Source organism: Cherax quadricarinatus, chromosome 24, assembly GCF_038502225.1.
Source record: "Cherax quadricarinatus isolate ZL_2023a chromosome 24, ASM3850222v1, whole genome shotgun sequence".
Taxonomy (NCBI): Eukaryota; Metazoa; Arthropoda; class Malacostraca; order Decapoda; family Parastacidae; genus Cherax; species Cherax quadricarinatus.
Genome location: NC_091315.1, coordinates 16031701 through 16047246, shown reverse-complemented (window position 1 = coordinate 16047246; position 15546 = coordinate 16031701).

The following is a 15546-nucleotide window of genomic DNA, read 5'->3' as shown; positions in this document are numbered from 1 at the left end:
AGTTCTAATACTAAACAAGTCAAGTTCTAGCACTAAACAAGTCAAGTTGTAGCACTAAACTAGTCAAGTTCTAAAACTAAACACGTCAAGTTCTAATACTAAACAAGTCAAGTTCTAGCACTAAACAAGTCAAGTTCTAGCACTAAACTAGTCAAGTTCTAATACTAAACAAGTCAAGTTGTAGCACTAAACTAGCCAAGTTCTAATACTAAACAAGTCAAGTTCTAGTACTAAACAAGTCAAGTTCTAGCACTAAACAAGTCAAGTTCTGACACTAAACAAGTCAAGTTCTAGCACTAAACAAGTCAAGTTCTACTACTAAACAAGTCAAGTTCTAGTACTAAACAAGTCAAGTTCTAGCACTAAACTAGTCAAGTTCTAGTACTAAACTAGTCAAGTTCTAGTACTAAACAAGTCAAGTTCTAGCACTAAACTAGTCAAGTTCTAGTACTAAACTAGTCAAGTTCTAGCACTAAACTAGTCAAGTTCTAGTACTAAACTAGTCAAGTTCTAGTACTAAACTAGTCAAGTTCTAACACTCCTCACACAGTTTATCGAAACTGTAAAACTATACAAACACAAAACTTTTTCAATTACATGTACTTTTTCTTTGAGTTTGAGCGTGGAACTTTCCCTGGCTGGCTGCTGCCCTCACAAAATTAACATTACACTAGACAGCGAGGAACCAGGGAGAACATAATATTACTCTAACTGCAGTTATAATATTTCTGAAATATTATGTAAAATATGTATGTGGTTTTTGGACAACTAGATCAGTAATAGTGATACATTGTGTATGTCAGTGTTACACTGTGTATATCAGTGTTACACTGTGTATATCAGTGCTACACTGTATGTCACCGTTAAACTCTGTATGTCAGTGTTACATTGTGTATGTCAGTGTTACACTGTGTATATCAGTGATACGCTGTGTACGTCAGTGTTATACTGTGTATGCCAGTGATGCACTCTGTATGTCAGTGTTATACTGTGTATGCAATTGGTACACTGTGTATGTCAGTGATATACTGTGTATGTTCGTGATATACTGTGTATATCTGTGGTACACTAAATCAGTGACACACTGTGTATGTGAGTGATATACTGTATATATCAGTGTTACACTGTGTATGACCGTGATACACTGTGTTTGTCAGTGTTACACTCTGCATCCTAATGTTACAGTGTGTATGTCTGTGTGTGTACACTAAATCAGTACACTGTGTATGTGAGTGTGTCAGTGTTACAGTGATACACTGTGTTTGTCAGTGTTACACTCTGCATCCTAATGTTACAGTGTGTATGTCGTTGTTACACTGTGTATGTCAGTGTTACAATGTGCATGTCAGTGTTACACTGTGTGTGTGTCAGTGTTACGCTGTGAATGTCAGTGTTACACTCTGTATGTCAGTGATACACTGTGTATGTCAGTGTTATGCTGTGTATGCCAGTGACACACTGTGTATGTCAGTGGTATACTGTGTATGTCAGAGATATACTGTGTATATCTGTGGTACACTGTCTCTGTCAGTGATACACTGTGTTCGTCAGTGATATATTGTGTATGTCAGTGTTACACTGTGTATGTCAGTGACACACTGTGTATGTCAGTGGTAAACTGTGTATGTCAGTGTTACAGTATGTATGTCAGTGTTACACTCTATATGTTAGTGTTACATTGTGTATGTCAGTGCTACACTGAATGTTAGCGTTAAACTCTGTATGTCAGTGTTACATTGTGTATGTCAGTGTTGTGATGAATGTTGTGATGAATGGTACATTCTACAAGATTGATGGACTGAACACATCGACTCCAGGTTGAGGGACTGATTACCTCATTCTCCTCCTCTCCTTACGCCTACCTCTTTGTATTGGACTGATGAAGCCACTGTGTGGCGAAACGTTTCCTGAATAAAGATTCCCATATGCTGCATAAGTGTCTCAATCTTCAACATGTCAGTGTTACACCGTGTATGCCAGTGAAACACTGTGCATGTCAGTGATACACTATGTATGTTAGTGTTATACTGTCCATGCCAGTGATACACTTCGAATGTCAGTGTTACACTGTGTATGCCAGTGATACACTGTGTATGTCAGTGATATACTGTGTATGTCAGTGATATACTGTGTATATCTAGGGTACAATGACTATGTCAGTGACACACTGTAAATGTCAGTGATATACTGTGTATGTCAGTGTTACACTGTGTATGACCGTGATACACTGTGTATGTCAGTGATACACTGTATATGTCAGTGTTACAGTATGTATGTCAGTGTTACACTGTGTATGTCAGTGGTACACTCTGTATGTTAGTGTTACACTGTGTATGTCAGTGTTACACTGTGTATGTCAGTGTTACGCTGTGTATGTCAGTGTAAACACTCTGAATATCAGCGATACACTATTTATATCAGTGGTATATTGTGTATGTCAGTGATACACTGTGTATTTCTGTGGTACACTGTCTCTGTCAGTGATACACTGTGTATGTCAGTGATACTCTGTGTATGTCAGTGTTACACTATGTATGTCAGTGTTACATAATGTATGTCAGTGTTACACTGCGTAGGTCAGTGGTACACTCTGTATGTTATTGTTACACTGTGTATGTCGCTGTTATACTCTGTATGCTAGTGTTACACTGTGTATGTCAGTGACGCACTGTGTATGTCAGTGCTACAATGTGTATGTCAGTGTTATACTGTGTATGTCAGTGTCACACTGTGTATGTCACTGTTTCACGGTGTATGTCAGTGTTACATTATGTATGTTAGTGTTACACTTTGTATGTCAGTGTGACACTGTGTATGCCAGTGTTACACTCTGTGTGTTAGTGTTTCACTGTGTATGTCAGCGTTATGCTGTGTATGTCTGTGTTGCACTCTGTATGTTTATGTTACGCCCTGTATGTTTATGTTACGCTCTGTATGTTAGTGCTACACTGTGTATGTCAGTGTAACACTGTGTATGTCAGTGTTACACTGTGTATGTCAGTGTTAAACTGGGTATGTTAGTGTTACACTGTGTATGTCAGTGATACACTGTGTATGTCAGTGTTACACTATGTATGTCAGTGTTACAGTATGTATGTCAGTGTTACACTGTGTATGTCAGTGTTACACTCTGTATGTTATTGTTACGCTGTGTATGTCGTTGTTGCACTGTGTATGTCGCTGTTATACTCTGTATGCTAGTGTTACACTGTGTATGTCAGTGACACACTGTGTATGTCAGTGCTACAATGTGTATGTCAGTGTTATACTGTGTATGTCAGTGTTACACTCTGTATATCAGTGTTATAAGGTGTATGTCAGTGTTACGCTGTGTATGTCAGTGTTACACTCCGTATGTTTGTGTTACGCTCTGTATGCTAGTGTGACACTGTGTATATCAGTGTTACACTGTGTATGTCAGTGAACAATGTGTATGTCAGTGTTACACTCTGTATGTTAGTGTTACACTGTGTATGCCAGTGAAACACTGTGTATGTCAGTGATACACTGTGTACGTCAGTGTTATACTGTGCATGCCAGTGATACACTTTGTATGTCAGTGTTACACTGTGTATGCCAGTGATACTCTGTGTATGTCAGTGATATACTGTGTATGTCAGTGATATACTGTGTATATCTGGGGTACACTGTCTATGTCAGTGACACACTCTGTATGTCAGTGATATAATGTGTATGTCAGTGTTACACTGCGCATGACCGTGATACACTCTGTATGTCAGTGGTACACTCTGTATGTTAGTGTTACACTGTGTATGTCAGTGTAACGCTGTGTATGTCAGTGTAACACTCTGTATATCAGTGATACACTGTGTATGTCAGTGTTATACTGTGTATGCCAGTAACACACTGTGTATGTCAGTGAAACACTGTGTATATGTGTGGCACACTGTCTCTGTCAGTGATACGCTGTGTACGTCAGTGATATACTGTGTATGTCAGTGTTACACTGTGTGTCAGTGACACACTGTGTATGTGAGTGATACACTGTGTATGTCAGTGTTACACTATGTGTGTCAATGTTACAGTATGTATGTCAGTGTTACACTGAGTATGTCGCTGTTATACTCTGTATGCTAGTGCTACACTGTGTATGTTAGTGACACACTGTGTATGTCAGTGCTACAATGTGTATGTCAGTGTTATACTGTGTATGTCAGTGTTACACTGTGTATATCAGTGTTACACTGTGTATGTCAGTGTAACACTGTGTATGTCAGTGTTTCACTCTGTATGTTAGTGTTACACTGACAATGTCTGTGTTACATTGTGTATGTCAGTGTTACAATCTGTATGTTAGTGTTACGCTCCAGGTCTCCAGGCAATGACACTGTGTATGTCAGTGTCACGCTGTGTATGTCACTGTTTCACTGTGTATGTCAGTGTTACACTCTGTATGTTAGTGTTACACTGACAATGTCTGTGTTACATTGTGTATGTCAGTGTTACAATCTGTATGTTAGTGTTACGCTCCAGGTCTCCAGGCAATGACACTGTGTATGTCAGTGTCACGCTGTGTATGTCACTGTTTCACTGTGTATGTCAGTGTTACACTCTGTATGTTAGTGTTACACTTTGTATGTCAGTGTTACACTGTGTATGTTAGTGTTACACTCTGTATGTTAGTGTTTCACTGTGTATGTCAGTGTTACGCTGTGTATGTCTGTGTTACACTCTGTATGTTTGTTACGCTCTGTATGTTATTGCTACACTGTGTATGTCAGTGTAACACTGTGTATGTCAGTGTTACACTGTGTATGTCAGTGTTAAACTGGGTATGTTAGTGTTACACCGTGTATGTCAGTGATACACTGTGTATGTTAGTGTTACACTATGTATGTCAGTGTTACAGTATGTATGTCAGTGTTACACTGTGTATGTCAGTGTTACACTCTGTATGTTATTGTTACGCTGTGTTTGTCGTTGTTGCACTGTGTATGTCGCTGTTATACTCTGTATGCTAGTGTTACACTGTGTATGTCAGTGACACACTGTGTATGTCAGTGCTACAATGTGTATGTCAGTGTTATACTGTGTATGACAGTGTTACACTCTGTATGTTAGTGTTATACTGTGTATGTTAGTGTTACACTGTGTATGTCAGTGTTACATTGTGTATGTCAGTGTTACAGTCTGTATGTTAGTGTTACGCTCCAGGTCTCCAGGTAATGACACTGTGTATGTCAGTGTCACACTGTGTATGTCACTGTTTCACTTTGTATGTCAGTGTTACACTCTGTATGTTAGTGTTACACTGTGTATATCAGTGTTACACTGTGTATGTCTGTGTTACACTCTGTATGTTTATGTTACGCTCTGTATGTTAGTGCTACACTGTGTATGTCAGTGTAACACTCTCTATGTCACTGTTACACTGTGTATGTCAGTGTTAAACTGTGTGTGTTAGTGTTACACTGTGTATTTCAGTGATACACTGTATGTATGTCAATGATATCCTGTATGTCAGTGATATTCTGTATGTCAATGATATTCTGTATGTCAGTGATACACTGTTTATCAGTGATACACTGTATAACAGTGATACACTGTATATCAGTGATACACTGTATGTCAGTAATATACTGCATATCAGTGATACACTGTATATCAGTGATGCACTGTATGTCAGTGATACACTGTATATCAGTGATACACTGTATGTCAGTGATATACTGCATATCAGTGATACATTGTATGTCAGTGATACACTGTATATCAGTGATACATTGTATGTCAGTGATACACTGTATATCAGTGATACACTGTATATCAGTGATACACTGTATATCAGTGATACACTGTATATCAGTGATACACTGTATGTCAGTGATACACTGTATGTCAATGATATACTGTATGTCAGTGATATTCTGTATGTCAGTGATACACTGTATGTCAGTGATACACTGTATATCAGTGATACACTGTATATCAGTGATACACTGTATATCAGTGATACACTGTATATCAGTGATACACTGTATATCAGTGATACACTGTATGTCAGTGATACACTGTATATCAGTGATACACTGTATATCAGTGATACACTGTATGTCAGTGATACACTGTATGTCAATGATATACTGTATGTCAGTGATACACTGTATGTCAATGATATACTGTATGTCAGTGATATTCTGTATGTCAATGATATTCTGTATGTCAGTGATACACTGTATATCAGTGATACACTGTATATCAGTGATACACTGTATGTCAGTGATACACTGTATGTCAATGATATACTGTATGTCAGTGATATTCTGTATGTCAGTGATACACTGTATGTCAGTGATACACTGTATATCAGTGATACACTGTATATCAGTGATACACTGTATGTCAGTGATATTCTGTATGTCAGTGATACACTGTATGTCAGTGATATACTGCATATCAGTAATACACTGTATGTCAGTGATACACTGTATATCAGTGATACACTGTATATCAGTGATATACTGTATATCAGTGATACACTGTATATCAGTGATATACTGTATATCAGTGATACACTGTATATCAGTGATATACTGTATATCAGTGATACACTCTATGTCAGTGATACACTGTATATCAGTGATACACTCTATGTCAGTGATACACTGTATATCAGTGATACACTCTATGTCAGTGATACACTGTATATCAGTGATACACTCTATGTCAGTGATACACTGTATATCAGTGATATACTGTATATCAGTGATATACTGTATATCAGTGATATACTGTATATCAGTGATATACTGTATATCAGTGATACACTATATATCAGTGATACACTGTATATCAGTGATACACAGTATACCAGTGATACACTGTATATCAGTGATACACTGTATATCAGTGATATACTGTATATCAGTGATACACAGTATACCAGTGATACACTGTATATCAGTGATACACAGTATACCAGTGATACACTGTATATCAGTGATACACAGTATACCAGTGATACACTGTATATCAGTGATACACAGTATACCAGTGATACACAGTATACCAGTGATACACTGTATATCAGTGATACACAGTATACCAGTGATACACAGTATATCAGTGATACACAGTATACCAGTGATACACAGTATACCAGTGATACACTGTATATCAGTGATACACTCTATGTCAGTGATACACTGTATATCAGTGATATGCTGTATATCAGTGATATACTGTATATCAGTGATACACAGTATACCAGTGATACACTGTATATCAGTGATACACAGTATACCAGTGATACACTGTATATCAGTGATACACAGTATACCAGTGATACACTGTGTTTGAGTATATATATTTTGTGAATTATACACATCTCCAAATTTACTTTTCCTGTCTGTTCTGGGGCCCCAAATTGCTCTTCCAAGTTGCTCTTCCAACTTGCTCTTCCAAGTTGCTCTTCCAACTTGCTCTTCCAAGTTGCTCTTCCAACTTGCTCTTCCAAGTTGCTCTTCCAACTTGCTCTTCCAAGTTGCTCTTCCAAGTTTATCCCTGATTTATAAAACAGAACTTATGTATCAAAAATGACTTTTACTTATGACTGAAAATTATACGTCGGCTACTGAAACAATTTAAAAAATTATACAAAATTAATTGCTTGTTTATTTATGTAATGCAACCCTTTTAAAAAGTAAGAATATTTTCTAAAGAGTTTTCACTACACTAGGCAGCCACAGAACTATCTAGTTTTTTCTTCTCGTTACTTGGAACGAGAAGTTAGTGTCTCTCAGGAACCATCTGCTTGTCAGATGGTGTTCAGTGTATGTATTCGCAAGCGTCTGGGAAGGTATTGGAGATCGTGGGTAACAAGATTTAAGCTCGTCCAGGAAGCCCAGGAAATAGAACTCCACGTCAAGACTGACGTTTTGTTTCTGGTTCATCGATAGTCGTTCTGGGCTACAACTGAATTATGTTTATTTCTTCAGGGTTATTTTCCTTTCTCAGTCGTGATATGATAAATATTCCAAGAAGTACTGAAACGCCGTCTATGATTTCCTCTCAATATTATGGGTCAGTTTACCCCGTAAGCCGGTCAGTTTACCCTGTAAGCTGGTCAGTTTACCTCATAAGCTGGTCAATATACAGTGTAAGCTGGTCAGTTTACCCCTCAAGCTTGTCAGTTTACTCTGTAAGCTGGTCAGTTTACCCTGTAAGCTGGTCAGTTTACCCTGTAAACTGGTCAGTTTACCCTGTAAGCTGGTCAGTTTACCCTGTAAGCTGGTCAGTTTACCCTGCAAGCTGGTCAGTTTACCCTGTAAGCTGGTCAGTTTACCCTGTAAGCTGGTCAGTTTACTCTGTAAGCTGGTCAGTTTACCGTGTAAGCTGGTCAGTTTACCCTGTAAGCTAACCAGCTTACAGGGTAAACTCTTCTAAACCTTCAAGTGATGATTAAGACACTGCAGACACTAGTCCTGCTACACTTGAGTTACTCAACTGTTCTAACTTTCATGGATTAAATAATAAGATATTACAAGGACCCCGATGGAAATAAGTTTTTTTGTCTGATTGTTTTGGGGTTACCCTTGATAATGTATACATATGTTGCTATGTATGATAAATTATGTGACTGTATGTATGTGTACCTGTTCTTGAATAAACTTACTTATGTTCTTATAATGTACGTGATTTATTTACCTGGAGTCCACCTGGAGAGTATTCCAGGGATCAACGCGCCCACATCCCGGTATATGACCAGGAATCTTGGTGGATCAGAGCCTGATCGACGGGGCTGTTACTGCTGGTCGAATGTAGACCAACGTACAAAACACAGCACAGCTGATCCGGAACTGACTTTAGGCCTCACTTTACGTCTCACATGTTCAATATATTTTGCCTAATCTGTTGGTCTTAGTTTTTCTTCTCTTCATTGATTATTGCTCCATAGTGAGTATAGAATGAAACATAACTGATTATATATATATATATATATATATATATATATATATATATATATATATATATATATATATATATATATATATATATATATATATATATATATATACATATATATATATATATATATATATATATATATATATATATATATATATATATATATATATATATATATATACATATATATATATATATATATATATATATATATATGTCGTGCCGAATATGTAAAACTGGTCAATTAGCAAGAACTCATTTAAAATTAAGTCCTTTCTAAAATTTTCTTTTATACGTTTAAAGATATATTTTTTTCATTAAGGCTGATGTAAAAATTTATAATTTTGCACCAAAAGGAACTTAGAAAACTTACCTAACCTTATTATAACATGAGCAATTTATTTTAGCCTAACCCAACTAAATATATTTTAGATTTGTTTACAATAATTTAATACTAAACAAACACAGTGAAATATATTTTTTTCGTTAGGTTCAGAATGATTTTGGCGAAATTATTGCATACACAAATTTTCACTTGTCCTATATGGCAAGATGAGCGTTGCTATTTAAGCCAAGATCGCAAGTTCTGCCTATTCGGCACGACATATATATATATATATATATATATATATATATATATATATATATATATATATATATATATATATATATATATATATATATATATATATATATATATATATATATATATATATATATATATATATATATATATATATATATATGTCGTGCCGAATATGTAAAACTGGTCAATTAGCAAGAACTCATTTAAAATTAAGTCATTTCTAAAATTTTCTCTTGTACTTTTAAAGATATATTTTTTCATTAATGTTAATGTAAAAATTTTTAGTTTTGCTCCAAAAGAATCTTAGAAAACTTACCTAACCTTATTATAACAAGAACAATTTATTTTAGCCTAACCCTACTAAATATATTTTAGATTTGTTTACAATAATTTAATACTAAACAACACAGTGAAATATATTTTTTTTCGTTAGGTTCAGAATGATTTTGGCGAAATTATTGCATACACAAATTTTCACTTGTCCTATATGGCAAGATGAGCGCTGCTATTTAAGCCAAGATCGCAAGTTCTGCCTATTCGGCACGACATATATATATATATACGTAGGGAGGTACCACCTCTAGAAATGTCCTGGGGACCCTCATATATATATATATATATATTTTTTTTTTTAACGCACCGGCCGTATCCCACCGAGGCAGGGTGGCCCAAAAAGAAAAAGAAAAGTTTCTCTTTTCAAATTTAGTAATTTATACAGGAGAAGGGGTTACTAGCCCCTTGCTCCCGGCATTTTAGTCGCCTCTTACAACACGCATGGCTTACGGAGGAAGAATTCTGCTCCACTGTCCCATGGAGATAAGAGGAAATAAACAAGAACAAGAACTAGAAAGAAAATAGCAGAAAACCCAGAGGGGTGTACTCACTAAGTTGAGGTTGCAGGGGTCGAGTCCAAGCCCCTGGCCCCGCCTCTTCAATGATCGCTACTAGGTCACTCTCCCTGAACCGTGAGCTTTATCATACCTCTGCTTAAAGCTATTATGGATCCTGCCTCCACTACATTGCTTCCCAAACTATTCCACTTACTACTCTGTGGCTGAAGAAATACTTCCTAACATCCCTGTGATTCATCTGTGTCTTCAACTTCAAACTGTGTCCCCTTGTTGCTGTGTCCCATCTCTGGAGCATCCTGTCTTTGTCTACCTTGTCAATTCCTCTCAGTATTTTGTATGTCGTTATCATGTCCCCCCTATCTCTCCTGTCCTCCAGTGTCGTCAGGTTGATTTCCCTTAACCTCTCCTCGTAGGACATACCTCTTAGCTCTGGGACTAGTCTTGTTGCAAACCTTTGTACTTTCTCTAGTTTCTTTACGTGCTTGGCTAGGTGTGGGTTCCAAACTGGTGCCGCATACTCCAATATGGGCCTAACGTACACGGTGTACAGGGTCCTGAACGATTCCTTATTAAGATGTCGGAATGCTGTTCTGAGGTTGGCTAGGCGCCCATATGCTGCAGCAGTTATTTGGTTGATGTGCGCTTCAGGAGATGTGCCTGGTGTTATACTCACCCCAAGATCTTTTTCCTTGAGTGAGGTTTGTAGTCTCTGGCCCCCTAGACTGTACTCCGTCTGCGGTCTTCTTTGCCCTTCCCCAATCTTCATGGCTTTGCACTTGGTGGGGTTGAACTCCAGTAGCCAATTGCTGGACCAGGTCTGCAGCCTGTCCAGATCCCTTTGTAGTTCTGCCTGGTCTTCGATCGAATGAATTCTTCTCATCAACTTCACGTCATCTGCGAACAGGGACACTTCGGATTCTATTCCTTACGTCATGTCGTTCACAAATACCAGAAATAGCACTGGTCCTAGGACTGACCCCTGTGGGACCCCGCTGGTCACAGGTGCCCACTCTGACACCTCGCCACGTACCATGACTCGCTTCTGTCTTCCTGACAAGTATTCCCTGATCCATTGTAGTGCCTTCCCTGTTGTCCCTGCTTGGTCCTCCAGTTTTTTGCACTAATCTCTTGTGCGGAATTGTGTCAAACGCCTTCTTGCAGTCCAAGAAAATGCAATCCACCCACCCCTCTCTCTCTTGTCTTACTGCTGTCACCATGTCATAGAACTCCAGTAGGTTTGTGACACAAGATTTCTCATCCCTGAAACCATGTTGGCTGCTGTTGATGAGATCATTACTTTCTAGGTGTTCCACCACTCTTCTCCTGATAATCTTCTCCATGACTTTGCATACTATACATGTCAGTGACACTGGTCTGTAGTTTAGTGTTTCATGTCTGTCTCCTTTTTTAAAGATTGGGAATACATTTGCTATCTTCCATGCCTCAGGCAATCTCCCTGTTTCGATAGATGTATTGAATATTGTTGTTAGGGGTACACACATAGCGCCTCTGCTCCCTCTCTCAGGACCCATGTGTGTATGTGTGTGTGTATGTGTGTACTCACCTAGTTGTACTCACCTAGTTGAGGTTGCGGGGGTCGATTCCGAGCTCCTGGCCCCGCCTCTTCACTGATCGCTACTAGGTCACTCTCTCTGAACCGTGAGCTTTATCATACCTCTGCTTAAAGCTATGTATGGATCCTGCCTCCACTACATCGCTTCCCAAACTATTCCACTTACTGACTACTCTGTGGTTGAAGAAATACTTCCTAACATCCCTGTGATTCATCTGTGTCTTCAACTTCCAACTGTGTCCCCTTGTTACTGTGTCCAATCTCTGGAACATCCTGTCTTTGTCCACCTTGTCAATTCCTCTCAGTATTTTGTATGTGGTTATCATGTCCCCCCTATCTCTCCTGTCCTCCAGTGTCGTCAGGTTGATTTCCCTTAACCTCTCCTCGTAGGACATACCTCTTAGCTCTGGGACTAGTCTTGTTGCAAACCTTTGCACTTTCTCTAGTTTCTTTACGTGCTTGGCTAGGTGTTGGTTCCAAACTGGTGCCGCATACTCCAATATGGGCCTAACGTACACGGTGTACAGGGTCCTGAACGATTCCTTATTAAGATGTCGGAATGCTGTTCTGAGGTTAGCTAGGCGCCCATATGCTGCAGCAGTTATTTGATTGATGTGCGCTTCAGGAGATGTGCCTGGTGTTATACTCACCCCAAGATCTTTTTCCTTGAGTGAGGTTTGTAGTCTCTGGCCCCCTAGACTGTACTCCGTCTGCGGTCTTCTTTGCCCTTCCCCAATCTTCATGACTTTGCACTTGGTGGGACTGAACTCCAGGAGCCAATTGCTGGACCAGGTCTGCAGCCTGTCCAGATCCCTTTGTAGTTCTGCCTGGTCTTTAATCGAGTGAATTCTTATCAACTTCACGTCATCTGCAAACAGGGACACCTCAGAGTCTATTCCTTCCGTCATGTCGTTCACAAATACCAGAAATAGCACTGGTCCTAGGACTGACCCCTGTGGGACCCCGCTGGTCACAGGTGCCCACTCTGACACCTCGCCACGTACCATGACTCGCTGCTGTCTTCCTGACAAGTATTCCCTGATCCATTGTAGTGCCTTCCCTGTTATCCCTGTGTGTGTGTGTGTGTGTGTGTGTGTGTGTGTGTGTGTGTGTGTGTGTGTGTGTGTGTGTGTGTGTGTGTGTGTGTGTGTGTGTGTGTGTGTGTGTATGTGTGTGTGTGTGTGTGTTTGTGTTTGTGTGTGTGTGTGTGTGTGTGTGTGTGTGTGTGTGTGTGTGTGTGTGTGTGTGTGTGTGTGTGTGTGTGTGTGTGTGTGTGTGTGTGTGTGTTTGTGTTTGTGTGTGTGTGTGTGTGTGTGTGTGTGTGTGTGTTTGTGTTTGTGTGTGTATGTGTGTGTGTGTGTGTTTGTGTGTGAACCATAAAGTACTGGGGAGCGTGGTTAAAAGGACTTTCATGGGAGGAATCATTCAACGTATAACGCAGAAAGTAAGAGCAGTGAGGCTGGTGGTAGCTAGATAAGCCAGGTAGGTGCTTTGATGTGCTCTCCTACACGTGACCTATCTCTGGATGCGAGTCAGCTCGGTATTATTTGTATGTGGGGCGCCCCCCATCCCTCGGTAAGTACTCGTATATGTGTTAGGTAAGACACATAAGCCTACTGTGTAGGCGAAACGTTTCGAAATAAAGATACCTAACTGTTGCTTATGTGTCTTACCTAACAACCTGTCGGTATTTTATACCATTTTAATGTTCACTCGTATATGTGTCGTGGCACAGCGGTCAGTGCCCTTCCAGGAAGGTACCTCGATGCTGGTCTGTTATCTTGATCAACAAGTTTGGTTGGATCATATTTGATTACCTTCCATTCCCCAGGCATTCTTTGACTTGAACGGGTTTTGCCCTTTCTTGAGACGATGATAACAGTAGTAATAATAATAATATTTATTATTGTTTTCAGGACAAATAGAACCATGTTTATAGTAAGCCAGTACTCTCGATAAAGTTAATATTGCCACTTTCACAGTAAACACACAATGTTTAGTGTAAATGATGTAATGTTTACAGTAAATGTCATCAGTATGTGAGAGAAACAAAAATATTGACATCGTACACATGTTCTCTCAGCGAGTCCTTCACTACTGCTCAATACTCAACGTTAACACTGTACTTGTAAAGGGATCCAACTCTACTAATTCAGATAACATATCTACCCGCTGGTATAGTGATATTTTAAGTTATTAAGTTATTATCTGTTCAAGGTATTTATTTTCTTGAGTCAGGAGACTAGCGTTGCTCCCACAACGTCTTGACAGGACGCACTAAGCAATATAGAAACTTATTCACTAGAGGAATTCTTATTAAAAGCTACTTTTTAACAGTTAATCAACCTGATATAGGTTTTACTAATGGGTCGGTTTACTGGTTATCTTTAAGATAATCGTTATGGCTTGACCTAAGCTCCTGGAGAACGAAACGTTGCCACAATTAAATGCCGCATTAGCTGTGCTTGTGTTATTAACTAATATATTGTCGGTAATTCTAATAACATTATTACTATCTATAAGATGCTGGGGTCTTAGGAACATGAAAGTCGGCCCTGATTAACCCAGGTGCAGGATCTATTTTTAATGTTTTTAGTAATGATCAGAGGCAGGCAGGGAGGACACCTGCTGCTTCTTCAGTGGGTAGTACCAGACCGCCCTGCACGGGAATTTATTAGAGGCCTACACTAAGGTAGGCCTCTACCTGTACCTCAGCCGTCACTGAGGTACGCCATCTGCTTCAGTCCCAGCTGGCCTCCAGCAGCAGCAACATTGTGCAGTGAGCCGCCACTGCAGGCATCAATATCGTACCTGTCATTATTATTATTATTATTATTATTATTATTATTATTATTATTATTATTATTATTATTATTATTATTATTAATTTTAGTTTTATTATTACTGTTGTTGTTGTTGAGTTAGTTACCAGAAATTCCAAGAAAGCGTGTAGGAATTTCCACATGGAGGGTTGGGGCGGAGATATAGAGACTCACGCTAAGGCCGGGAAGGGGAAATGACCGGAAATAAGTGTGGTGAGACCACATCCTCTCAATACATCTGAAGGACCAAGACAACTCTGTCTACACCTGTAGCACTAACCACGTCGACACCTGTTACCGCAGGTGTTGTCTCTAACGCAACCCAGTAATTCCACTTACAAGCTCTTAGATTCACTCTCACATCTGCGCTTCTAGGCTTCTCCAGCACCTAGGCTTCACCTTATGTGCAATATTAGCCTCAATTACCTCTTCAGGGAATTTATTTACGAAAGTCTATCACTCAGTCAAAACTCGATATATGTAAGTGACTGTGAACAGGAAAATTATCCTCTATCTGACGACGGGGAAGAGAGAAGTTGGCTAATTGGATTTAGTCCCTAAAATAAGGATTAAAATTAACTGTTAGTGTATATACACTGAGAGACAAATACGTCTCGGTGTATTTAAACTTGTCAATGATTTAAGAGTGTTGGCAATGGGGGAGGATGGGGGAGGTGGTCACTGTAGTAATGATGGAAGACGGGTGGGTGGGGTGGCAGTAGAAGACAGGACTTACGTAAGGGTGGTGTCAGTGTTGAGATGGATGCTGAGTTATGGCAGTGGTGG